Consider the following 12715-nt stretch of genomic DNA (forward strand, 5'->3'; position numbering starts at 1 on the left):
TTCTTTGGGTGTTGAATTTGACAAGTTCTTTATAGATTTTGGATGCTAGCCCTTTATCTGATATGTCATTTGCAAATATCTTCTCCCATTCTGTCAGTTGTCTTTTGGTTTTGTTGACTGTTTCCTTTGCTGTGCAAAAGCTTTTTATCTTGATGAAGTCCCAATAGTTCATTTTTGCCCTTGCTTCCCTTGCCTTTGGCGATGTTTCTAGGAAGAAGTTGCTGCAGCCGAGGTCAAAGAGGTTGCTGCCTGTGTTCTCCTCTAGGGTTTTGATGGATTCCTGTCTCACACTTAGGTCTTTCATCCATTTTGACTCTATTTTTGTGTGTGGTGTAAAGAAATGGTCCAGTTTCATTCTTCTGCATGTGGCTGTCCAATTTTCCCAACACCATTTGTTGAGGACACTGTCTTTTTTCCACTGGACGTTCTTTCCTGCTTTGGCGAAGGTAAGTTGACCATAGAGTTGAGGGTCCATTTCTGGGCTCTCTATTCTGTTCCATTGATCTATGTGTCTGTTTTTGTGCCAGTACCATACTGTCTTGATGATCACAGCTTTGTAATAGAGCTTGAAGTCAGGAATTGTGACACCACCAGCTTTGCTTTTCTTTTTGAACATTCCTCTGGCTATTCGGGGTCTTTTCTGGTTCCATACAAATTTTAGGATTATTTGTTCCATTTCTTTGAAAAAAAGTTGATGGTATTTTGATATTTGATTGCATTAAATGTGTAGATTGCTCTAGGTAGCATAAACATTTTCACAATATTTGTTCTTCCAATCCATGAGCATGGAACATTTTTCCATTTCTTTGTGTCCTCCTCAATTTCTTTCATGAGGATTCTATAGTTTTCTGAGTACAGATTCTTTACCTCTTCGTTTAGATTTATTCCTAGGTATCTTATGATTTTGGGTGCAATTGTAAATGGGATCGATTCCTTCATTTTTCTTTCTTCTGTCTGGTTGTTGGTGTATAGGAATGCCACTGATTTCTGTGCATTGATTTTATATCCTGCCACTTTACTGAATTCCTGTATGAGTTCTAGCAATTTTGGGGTGGAGTCTTTTGGGTTTTCCACATAAAGTATCATATCATCTGCAAAGAGTGAGAGTTTGACTTCTTCTTTGCCTATTCAGATGCCTTTGATTTCTTTTTGTTGTCTGATTGCTTTGGCTAGGACTTCCAGTACTATGTTGAATAGCAGTGGTGATAGTGGACATCCCTGCCGTGTTCCTGACCTTAGGGGGAAAGCTCTCAGTTTTTCCCCATTGAGTATGATATTCGCTGTGGGTTTTTCATAGATGGTTTTTATGATATTGAGGTATGTACCCTCTATCCCTATATTCTGAAGAGTTTTAATCAAGAAAGGATGCTGTACTTTGTCAGATGCTTTTTCTGCATCTATTGAGAGGATCTTATGGTTCTTTTTCTTTCTTTTATTAATGTAGTGTGTCACATTGATTGATTTGTGGGTGTTGAAGTAACCTTGCAGCCCAGGAATAAATCCCTCTTGGTCGTGGTGAATCATCTTTTTAATGTAGTGTTGGATCCTATTGGCTAGTATTTTGGTGAGAATTTTTGCATCCATGTTCATCAGGGATATTGGTATTTAGTTCTCCTTTTTGATGGGGTCTTTGTCTGGTTTTGGGATCAAAGTAATGCTGGCCTCATAAAATGAGTTTGGAAGTTTTCCTTCCATTTCTATTCTTTGAAACATCTTTAGAAGAATAGTTATTAATTTTTCTTTAAATATTTGGTAGATTTCCCCTAGGAAGCCATCTGGCCCTGGGCTCTTGTTTGTTGGGAGATTTTTGATTACTGCTTCAATTTCCTTCCTGGTATGGGTCTGTTCAGGTTTTCTATTTCTTCCTGGTTCAGTTTTGGTAGTTTATATGCCTCTAGGAATGCATCCATTTCTTCCAGATTATCTAATTTGCTGGTATCTAGTTGCTCATAATATGTCCTTATAATTGTTTGTATTTCTTTGGTGTTCTCCTCTTTCATTCATGATTTTATTTATTTGGTTCCTTTCTCTTTTCTTTTTGATAAGTCTTTCCAGGGGTTTATCAATCTTATTAATTCTTCTGAAGAACCAGCTCCTAGTTTCATTGATCTGTTCTACTGTTCTTTTGGTTTCTATTTCATTGATTTCTGCTCTGATCTTTATTATTTCTCTTCTCCTGCTGGGCTTAGGCTTTATTTGCTGTTCTTTCTCCAGCTCCTTTAGGTGTAGGTTTAGGTTGTGTATTTGAGACCTTTCTTCTTTCTTGAGAAAGGCTAGTATTGCTATATACTTTCCTCTTAGGACCGCCTTTTCTGCATCCCAAAGATTTTGAACAGTTATGTTGTTATTTTCTTTTGTTTCCATGAATTTTTTAAATTCTTCTTTAATTTCCTGGTTGACCCATTCATTCTTTAGTAGGATGCTCTTTAGCCTCTCTGTATTTGAGTTCTTTCTGACTTTTCTCTTGTGATTGAGTTCTAATTTCAAAGCATTGTGGTCTGAAAATATGCAGGGAATGAGCCCAATGTTTTGGTAGTGGTTGAGACCTGATTTGTGACCCAGGATGTATATATACCACATCTTCTTTAACCATTCATCTATCAGTGGACGCTTGGGTTGCTTCCATATCTTGGCTATTGTAAATAATGTTGGGATAAACATAGAGGCTCATATATCTTTTCAAATTAGTGTTTTCATGTTCTCTGGGTAAATATCCAGTAGTGGAACTACTTTATCATATGGTAATTCTATTTTTAATTTTTTGAGGAACCTCCTTACTGTTTAGTGTGGCTGCACTAATTTGCTTTCCCACCACTAGTGCATGAGGATTCCATTTTCTCCACATCCTTGCCAACACTTGTTATTTCTTGTATTTTTCATTCTAGACATTCTGAAAGGTGTAAAGTGACCTCTTATTATGGTTTTGATTTACATTTCCCTGTTGATTAGTGATGTTGAGCATCTTGTCATGTGTCTGTTGGCCATCTATTTGTCTTCCTTGGAAAATTATCTATTCAGGTCCTCTGCCCAGTTTTAATCAGATTATTTGGGGGTTTTTGTGTTGAGTGTATAAGTTCTTCATATATTTTGGATATTAAGTTCTTATCTGATATGTCATTTGCAAATATCTTCTATTTATTGGGTTGATTTATTTTGTTGAGTTTCCTTTGCTGTGCAAAAGCTTTTTATTTTGGTGTAGTCCTAATAGTTTATTTTTGCTTTCGTTTCCCTTGCCTGAGGAGACGTATCTAGAAAAATGTTAAGGCCCATGTCCAAGAAATTACTGCCTATGTTTTCTTTAAGGAGTTTTATGATTTCAGGTCTCACATTTAGGTCTTTAATCCATTTTGATTTTATTTTTATATGGTGTAAGAAAATGGTTCAGTTCCTTTTGAATGTAGCTGTCCAGTTTTTGTAGCCCAATTATTGAAGACACTGTCTCTTCCTCATTATGTATTCTTGCCTCCTTTGTCATAGGTCAGTTAATTATATAAGCATGGGTATATTTCTTGGCGCTCTATTCTGTTCTACTGATATGTGCTATGTTTGTGCCAGTACCGTACTTTCTTGATTACTATAGCTTTGTGTAGTGTATCTTGAAATCTGAGATTGTGATCCCTCCAGCTTTGTTCTTTCTCAAGATCGCTTTGGCCCTTTGGGGTCTTCTGTGAGTCCATATAAATTTTAGGATATTTGTTCTAGTTCCCTGGAAAATGCTATTGGTATTTTGATAAAGATTGATAAAAATTCCCTTAAATCTTGGGTAGTATGGACTTTTTAACAGTGTTGGTTCTTCCAGTCCATGAGCATGGAATATCTTTCCATTTGTGTCATCTTCAATTTCGTTCATGAATGTTTTATTGTCTTTGGAGTACAGGTCCTTCATCTCCTTGGTTAAGTTTATTCCTAGATATTTTATTATTTTTGGTGCAATTATAAATGGGATCATTTTCTTAATTTCTTTTCTGGTACTTCACTGTTAGGATATAGAGATGCAACAGATTTCTGTATGTTAATTTTGTACCTTGTGACATTACTGAAATCATTTATCAGTTTTGGTACTTTTTTGGTGGAGTCTTTAGGATTTTCTATATATAGTTTCATGTCATGTTTAAATAGTGAAAGATCAGGAATAATACAAGGATGTCTACTTTCATCACTTTTATGCAACACAGTGCTGAGGTCCTAGCTGCAACAGTGAGACAAGAAAAAGAAATAAAAGTCAACCAAATTGATAAGAAGTTGTAAAGCTTTCACTATTTGAATTCTGTTATGATCTTTATAATTTCCTCCCTTGTACCTTGGGCTTAATTTACTAATTTTTCCCCCTGGTTTTATAAGGTAAAAGCAGAGACCATTAGGTTGAAACATGTCTTCTGTTCTACAGATGTTTCTTAATTTCTCTCTACGTACTGCTTTAGTGGCATCCTACAAATTTTGATGTGGTATGCTTTCATTTTCATTCAGTTTAAAAACCTTTTTAACCCCACTTTTGGTTTCTTCTTTGATGCTTTGGTTATTTAGAAGTGTCTTATTTTGTTCTAAAACATTCAGGCCTTTCCAGAGATATTTGTTATTATTTTCTAATTTATTTCAGTTGTGAGCGGAGAACATAGAACAAATCTTGATTCCTTTTACATTTGAGACCTGTTTTATGGCCAGGATATTGTGTACCTTGGTTTCTATCAATTTTTGCTACATGTATTTGGAAGCTCAATTATTAGGTACATATATTTAAGATTATTACATTCTCTTAATGAATTAATCACTTTATCATTATGAAATTATCCTCTGTGTCCCTGGTAATAGTTCTATTCTGAAATCAATTTCTTTCTAATATTAGCATAACCACTCTAGATTTTTTTCACTAGTTAGTATGGTACGTCTTTTTTATCCTTTTGTTTTAACCTATTTATGTCTATATTTGAATTACATTTCTTAAAGACAGCATATCGTTGGATCTTGCTTTATTAGGAGTCTGATAATATCTGCCTTTTAATTGGAGTGTTTAGATCATTTACATTTATTATATGATCGTTGATCTGGTTTAAGTCTGTCATCTTGCTATTTGTTCTCTTTGTCTCATCTGTTCTTTGTTTCCCCCTTTTTTTTAAAGATTTATTTATTTATGAGAGAGAGAGAGTGGGGGGGAGTGCAGATGGAGAGGGAGAGAGAGAATCTCCAGCAGACTCCCTGCTGAGTGTGGAGCCCTACTCAGGGCTTGACCCCAGGACTCCCAGATCATGACCTGAGCCGAAATCAAGAGTTTGATGCTTAACCACCTGAGTCACCCAGGCACCCCTCTTGGTTTCCTTTTTATCTTTTTTTTTTTTTAAATCTTCTTTTGTTTGTTTATTTGTATACTGTTTCTCTCATGGTTTCTAGACTCTTTAAGTGTTCTGGTTGTCGTCTGGGTTAGCTTTAATTTATTTAAAAGTAAATATAGACTTACTATGTCAACCTCTCAAAGCCTGAATTTCTAATGTCTTCTAAGAGTCTTTGACTAGAGATTTATAAGGGTTATTTTGCTATCCTAAAAAATTGCTTGCTAATTTTACATGTGCCATAGTCCTTAAATATTAATATAGTTAAATACCGTAGTTGGTGTTAAATGACCTTTTTTGGGATCAGCCTTTGGCTTCTCATTCCTTGATGAAGGACTCTTGTGTGAGAGGGTGACACACTCCCAATAAGTCTTATAAGGACCATATGGAGAGCATCTAGGAGAAGGCAGCTTGCATTCCTAGGTTTACCAGTCTTTATCTGTCTGGATTCAGGGTGTTTTCTCCCATTTTATTTAGGGAGAAAGGCAAAAGAAGAGAGCTAAATCATTAATTATTTTTCTGTCTCCGTCTCTCTTCTACCCATTCTTAACCAAATAAACAGATTGGTAGATTATGTTTTTCAAAAAGTTGAGAAACATTTTCCTATTTAGGTTTTTTTTTCATTTTGTTTTTCTCCCCCCACCCCCAACTCCATTCAGTTTTAAAGAAATGCTTCCAGTATACCATCCACATGGAGAGAGGGCATTCCAGGTTTTGTAATTCCTGTAGAGAAGGGAATGGCATGAAGAAGGGAGAAAGGGGAGATGTGGTTAGGCTGGAGTAATGCTATGGTTATTTTATCACATTTGGAAATGGGCAAATCAGTACTCCTCTATCTTGAATCCTAGGAAGTAGTGAGATATGAGCTCTATGTGTGGGCTCCCTAGAGGCCTTTACTTGAAATAACTCCATTCACCCTGGCCTAGCCCTGAGGAAAAAGAATTCCAAATTCCTCCTTTCCCGAAGTTGCCTTGTTCCTAGAGGATTTATTTCCTGGAAGCAGCTTTGTCACTAGAGGATTTTTGTCAAAGTAGCTCTAATTTCTAGAAGATATGTAAATCAGGGTATTCTTGTTCATTCTTTATTCTAAGTCTGGCTCTTAAAATTTCAAAGAAGCAGAATGTGGTACATCCCTATTAAATGCAGGTGCTTTCTGCCCTGTTTACTTCAGACAGTTGAGTGTCTATAGTGGTTTGGACTGATGGTTTGTAAGCTGATGAACGGATGCCAAAAACTAAATGTCTCTTGAATACAGTGGAGCCTATAGTCTAGTCTCCGTGAATATTAGGGCAGCGTGCCAACTTGAGCTGGCTTAATTCTGTAAGCAGGAGCCCTTTGCAGAAGGATTCATGGTAATTAACCAATTCAAAGTGCAATATTTTCCTTTCATTAATTTGGCAGAAAACAACTAAATATCTACAGCAAGAATGTTTTTGACATTTTCATTTGCCTGCTTGGAAAATAATGGATACTTTGGATTGTGCTATAAAAGAAAACTGTTAGGATTTTGTCATTTCCATTTTAACTTCTTAACAGAAATGTGGATTGCTCAATTAGAAATTATTTTTTAAAAAATTAAGTAAGGGGTGGGGGCATGGGTTAAATAGGTGATGGGGTTTAAGGAGTGCACTTACTGTGATAAGCACCGGGTGATGTATGGAAGTGTTAAATCACTATATCGTATGCCTGAAACTACTATTATACACTTTGTTAACTAACTGAGTAAAAAAAAAAAAAATTAAAAATGAAGTAGGAGGAGTGGGCTGCAGGGGTAACCAGAATTGATTCATATTTTGAGGTGATTGCTTGCAGGAGGTTCTTGGGGGTTTATTGGCTCAAACCCACTGCTTTTTATATCTTCTTCCCTGAGTGTTCCAGCTGGGTGTGATGATTTCCTATCCTTCCTCCCTGCTCAAGTTATTTTTCTAGTCCAACTATTACTTGGAATTTCTCTCTCTCCTTTTTCTTTTGGGTTAAAGAAATATTTGTTATCACAATCAGCTCATTCCAATAATTGTTAATTTTTTACTTTTAGAAGTGTATTAGGACCAGCCACCTAGAATGAAGTATTTTGAGAAATTTTGGAGCTAAAGGCTCAGTGATGGCAAATATTTCCCTGAAAGAATTATAGAATTATTTATTTTTTAAGGATATATTAGTCTTCATATTTAATACTGTTATCTGTTGATAGCATTTATCCTTTCACTAAAAATATGTTTAGTAGTACTCATACCTTTGATTACTAGGCTCTGGTTATAAAACACTTGATTCCTCAATTTAATGTTTTCCTCTTGTGCCATCTTGACACATGTTTTGTGTATATTTTTGTTTTTATACAGTCTTTATAAACTGGATACATTTAGTTAGAAAGATACTATTTTATTTTTAATATTCTTTTCGTTTTAAGTATCGGAAATCCATTTTAATCCATCTAAAAACAGAATTGTGGAAGGTTATTGGGAGAACTCCTGCAATCCCAAAGAACAGCTTGGCCTCGTGAGCAACTGGAATGTGCCATTGGTAAAGCCATTAGGAACCTAGGTAGTCCACTCCCTGTCTTTTATATTGCTTCTATCTGCATGTCTATCCCTTCTTCACACTCTATAAATTTAATTTCAGATGCACATGACCTAATACAGTCGCCCACCACCACCCTTTAGTTAATCTGAGTGACCAGCCTAGATGGAGGAGACCCTGGTTCCAAAAATCCCAGGAGAGAGAATGTGGACCAGCTTGGATCAGGTGCCTGGCTTTGATCTAATCACCTATTGCTGAGAGGGCAGCATCATAAAGTACAGAACTGCCTTCTCTGGCCCCACTCAAATGAAAGGCAGCTTTTTTACTCTAAGAGATAGCTGCATTCTAAAAATTGGACAACAAAAGAAAATCTCTGTGAACGTAAATAATCATCTGTCCTTTTTTTTTTTTTTTAAGATTTTATTTATTTATTTGACAGAATGAGAAAGCACACGTAGGGGGAACAGTAGAGAGAGAGGGAGAAGCAGGCTTCCCGCTGAGCAGGGAGCCCAATGCGGGGCTCAAACCCAGGACCCTGGGATCATGACCTGAGCCGAAGGCAGACGCTTAACCATCTAAGCCACCCAGGCGCCCCTGTCCTTTCAATCTATAAATATTTTTGTGCCCATTTGGATCAGAAACTGTGCTAATTAGCAGGGATTCAGTAGTTAATGAAATAAATGTAGATCTTGACCATGAGGAACTTACATTCTAATAGGGGAAATAGAATTTTTAAACGTCAGCAGACAAGTAATGATTATAAAATGTGGTAAGTGCTTTGAAGAAGATACACGGGACTGAGCTAGAGAACCAGATTTGGAGCCAGTGGAGAGTGGGGAAGTGGCAGGGAGAGTAAGGACATTGCCTCTTTGCCCTGTTTCCCAAAGGGATGACTTGTATGTTTAGACTTGATGGGTTAGGGGAGGATGTTTCTATCAGGGAAAGTCATATGAACAAAGGTGTTGAATTATAAGGAATGTTGAATCCTTAAGAGAAGAAAAGGTAACCATGTGGATGAAATCTAGGAGAGTTTGAAATGTATTTGTCAATAACAACTAGCTGTTGTACCATCTACATGGACCAAGACTGTGGCTTAGTGATTTAGTTCAGTGACATTTATTAGAAAATGTTAAAGAGACTGTTAGATTTGATAAGCTTAAAAGCTCGGATGAACGTAATGAAGATTGGATGACACACAGCAATGATATGAGGCAGAGAGTGACATTCTGTTAGAAGTTTATTCTTTGTTTATTCATGTGTTCCTTAAACTTTTGCTTTATTTTGTGTCAGGTACTGTTCTAGGTACTGAGGCTTTACACAATAAAGAATTAGATCGATCCCTTCTTCTCATGGAGCTTATCAGAATGTTGCTATTCAAAAATATGATCCTTTGACTAGTATCATCATCAGTGGACTAGGAGAACATTAGAAATGCAAAATCTCAGACGCCGCACAGACCTACTGCATCAGAATCTGCATTAAGGTCCCATGTGAGTAGTATGTGTAGTAAAGATTGAGAAGCATGGTTCTCGAGTGGGGATTGGCAAACTATGGCCTTCAGGCCAAATCCAGCCAGTAGCCTGTTTTTGTAAACAATGTTTTGTTTTGTTTAATTTTTTAAAAAGATTTTATTTATTTATTTGACAGAGAGAGAGAGCACAAGCAGGGGGAGCAGCAAAGGGAGAAGGAGAAGCAGGCTCCCTGTTGAGCAGGAAGCCTGATGTGTGACTTGATCCCAGGACCCTGGGATCATGACCTGAGCCGAAGGCAGACGCTTAACTGACTGAGCCACCCAGGCATCCCTGTAAACAATGTTTTATTGGGACAGCAATGTCTGTGTGTTTATGTATTGTCTGTGGCTGCTTTCATACTGGAGGGACATGTTTGAGTAGTTGCGACAGAAACTCGATGGGTCTACAAAGCTTCAGCTACTCTTTGGCCCTTTAGAGACTAAATATGTTGCCCTTTTCTCTAGAGTATAAAATTGCTTGGAATGCACAACGGAGATTGTTAAATTTTACTTGTTTGTGAAAAGCTTATGGAGTAGGTAGTATTTGAATTCTTCTGAAAAAGTGGTTTGACACATTTTAAGCCTGTAATCTGTAATTCAAATAGCATACATTGAAGTCTGATACGTAAAGAATATTTAAAAATTCAAAAGACTGATCAGACTTTGTGATTGATACCATTGTGAAAAATGGAGAACAGGCCTCGGAGATTGAAGAATGTTGGTGTCATGGTGACATAATAAAAATAATATAAGTTTGGGGCGCCTGGGTGGCTCAGTCAGTGAAGCATTTGCCTTTGGCTCAGGTCATGATCCCAGGGTCCTGGGATTGAGCCCCGCATCCGGCTCCCTGCTCCGCGGGAAGCCTGCTTCTCCCTCTCCCACTCCCCCTGCTTGTGTTCCCTCTCTCACTGTCTCTCTCTCTGTCAAATAAATAAAAAATCTTAAAAAAATAATAATAAGTTTACTTAGTTTTTTTAAAAAATAAGTTTCCTTAGTTTAAAAAAAAATTTAACAAGTGCTTTTGAAGCACAATTGTTTATATGATGCTAATGGTATTTCAGAGATTGCCAAGACATATGTTCAGATGTCTACCTGATTTATAAGAAAACTGAGACTACTAAAAAAGTCAAGCGTTTAGCCAATGAGTACACCAGTACTGGAGCTGGAGCCTAGGATCTAGGTCTTCTGATGAACTGACCGAACTTCACTGAAGCAAAGGGGCCTAAGGAGATTCCATGTTTTAGCTCCTTGGACACTATCCATCTTTCATGCCAAGCTTCAGTCCATAGCACTCTGCTTTTATGTATCCTAAGTGTTACATTACTTGTAGGATTTCCTTTGAATATTGTTGAAAACATCATTTTATTCTCTTAAATACCATTTTCTCTCACTGAAAATTATGTTGGTCACTCTGGACAGATAGATTATTTCTATTGTTATAAGATAGCCATGACTTGAATACAAAAGATCACTTACTTGGACAGCTCTGAGTGAGAAATGAAGAGAACCTGGAAGAGTGAGTGAAACTGGTGACCTAAGTCAGCTAAGGTGTGGGACTTCGAGGCTCCTCAGTGTGATTGTTATCTTAGCTTTGCAAATGGGCTGTGGGTTGACAGCACTGCTGAGACAGGAATTTGTGACTTCATGGGCTGCTCCAAAGAGATCAAGGGCTTTGAAATAGGGAGAAACAGGAAGTCCACTTCTCTGTTGTAGAAAGCAGATGTAAAGCAGCCATGAAGATACATGGTAGCTTAAAGGAGACCATGGGGGTATCTAGTGACCCAGAGTACTAGCCAGCCCCCAAATTATCCCATTATTTTGCAAGTGAATTCAGCTCAGGCAAACTAAAAAGATCTGAGGCTAATGGTTTAAGGATGAGATTAGCACCTCTAGGAACTTAAAGGGAAGAATGCCTGGAGGCCTCATATTCTAAGATCAGATGAGTCAGGTTCTGTGGAGAGATTGAGGTTCACAGCAGATCTGAAAACAATTGCCAATTTATGTCTGTCTCCACACACAGACACACACCCACACAATTATAACTACATTTTATGACTGTGTGGGTTTAAAGACAAACATATTAAGAAATGTTAAGCATTTTCTTTGTTCTAAATTTTCAGTTGTTCTAATTTTAAAAGAAATTAAAACTTTTTGTGGGCCCCCCAAAGTATTATGGGCCCCAGGCACTGTGCCTGATGAATAAGTCAGCCCTGTTTATCTTCAAGCATTTGTTTGAATTAGCATGTCAAGTATCTAAATCAATCGAGAAACTCATGCTTGGGAAAAAATACGGTTCTTTTGTGGGACTAACCATTTCCTATAAATGGTTTAAAATTTTTAAAAACTTTATTGTGTTTATTTGCTTTCTCATTTAACTCTCTCATTTGGGGGAACAGGTAGGTGTTTCCACGGTCTTTAAATATAGCTAGGAAGACCATTATAATTGTTAAGGTTGAGATGGAAACAACTTGAGAAATTAGGAAATGAAGATAATTCTGATAACTTGAGGTTTTTCTTCTTCTGTTCTTTTTATTTTGACTTACAAAGAAATAAGGAAATGTACTTCAAAGGAAGGAATAGGAAAGGCAGTAGGGTAGCAGGGTTTTGTTGATGTTTTGCTTGTGCTATTTATATTCATGAAAAAAATAAGTATGGGAGGAAAGACTTTCCAAATTAAAACATTTTTGCTTAAACTTTAGAAACTCTGCAAAACTTATGGTAATATGAAGATTTTCAAAGTGTTCCATCATCATTATAAGGTCTTCCTAAGATATCTTTCTAAGATATCAAAATTATTTAAGAGTATATGTGCATTTAACCAGGACCATAAATTACAGAAATTGAGGGTGGGGAGAGAAGGAGACAAATACAGATTAAGAGAATGAGAGAGAACAACAATCATGAAAAATAATGTGGGCAAGAGCTCCTGCTACTGACCTTGATAGAGTAACTTCTACTGATCTAACCCTTCTTCCATAAACAGTGATAAAGCTGAAGAAAACATATGAGACAACTGTTCTCAGGCATTAGACAGCAGGACTGTGATTATTGAAAAAAGGCAAATTCATAAGAAGAGCTCCATGTTTGCCTTGGCTTTCTGCTGAGAGAGTTTCCTGACTGTGTCACAAGGATATGGAGTCTAAGCAGGAACAGTGGTGCCTTGAGCTAGGAAGGCAGAGATCAGAGTTTTGGGCTTTTGAGGCAGCTGGGATCTGGAGAAGGGCACCACAAAAGAGAAAGCTGTACAGAAGTGGGGGTCCAGAATTCTAAAGATGGGCTCCTCGTGAATCCTCAGCTGAAAGATGGACTACATATGGGCTGAAGAGCCTGTGAGCTTACAAAGGACCAAAGAGTGCAAAGACAT

The 12715-nt window shown here is 37.1% G+C and overlaps 1 protein-coding gene across 5 annotated transcripts in view; it reads left to right on the forward strand.

The window, feature by feature from the left end:
* Positions 1–12715, forward strand: part of RFX3 (regulatory factor X3) — a 384699-nt gene that overhangs the window by 187828 nt on the left and 184156 nt on the right. The window contains exon 1 of one of the 5 annotated variants that reach the window (XM_032427526.1): positions 8440–9331. The exons of the other annotated variants lie outside the window; for them this stretch is intronic. The gene's annotated coding sequence lies outside the window, so the exon portion shown is untranslated. Of the gene's footprint in view, positions 1–8439; positions 9332–12715 lie in introns of those variants that run through there. 5 annotated transcript variants of the gene reach the window in all.

This window comes from Phoca vitulina, unplaced genomic scaffold (assembly GCF_004348235.1).
Source record: "Phoca vitulina isolate PV1807 unplaced genomic scaffold, GSC_HSeal_1.0 scaffold37, whole genome shotgun sequence".
Taxonomy (NCBI): Eukaryota; Metazoa; Chordata; class Mammalia; order Carnivora; family Phocidae; genus Phoca; species Phoca vitulina.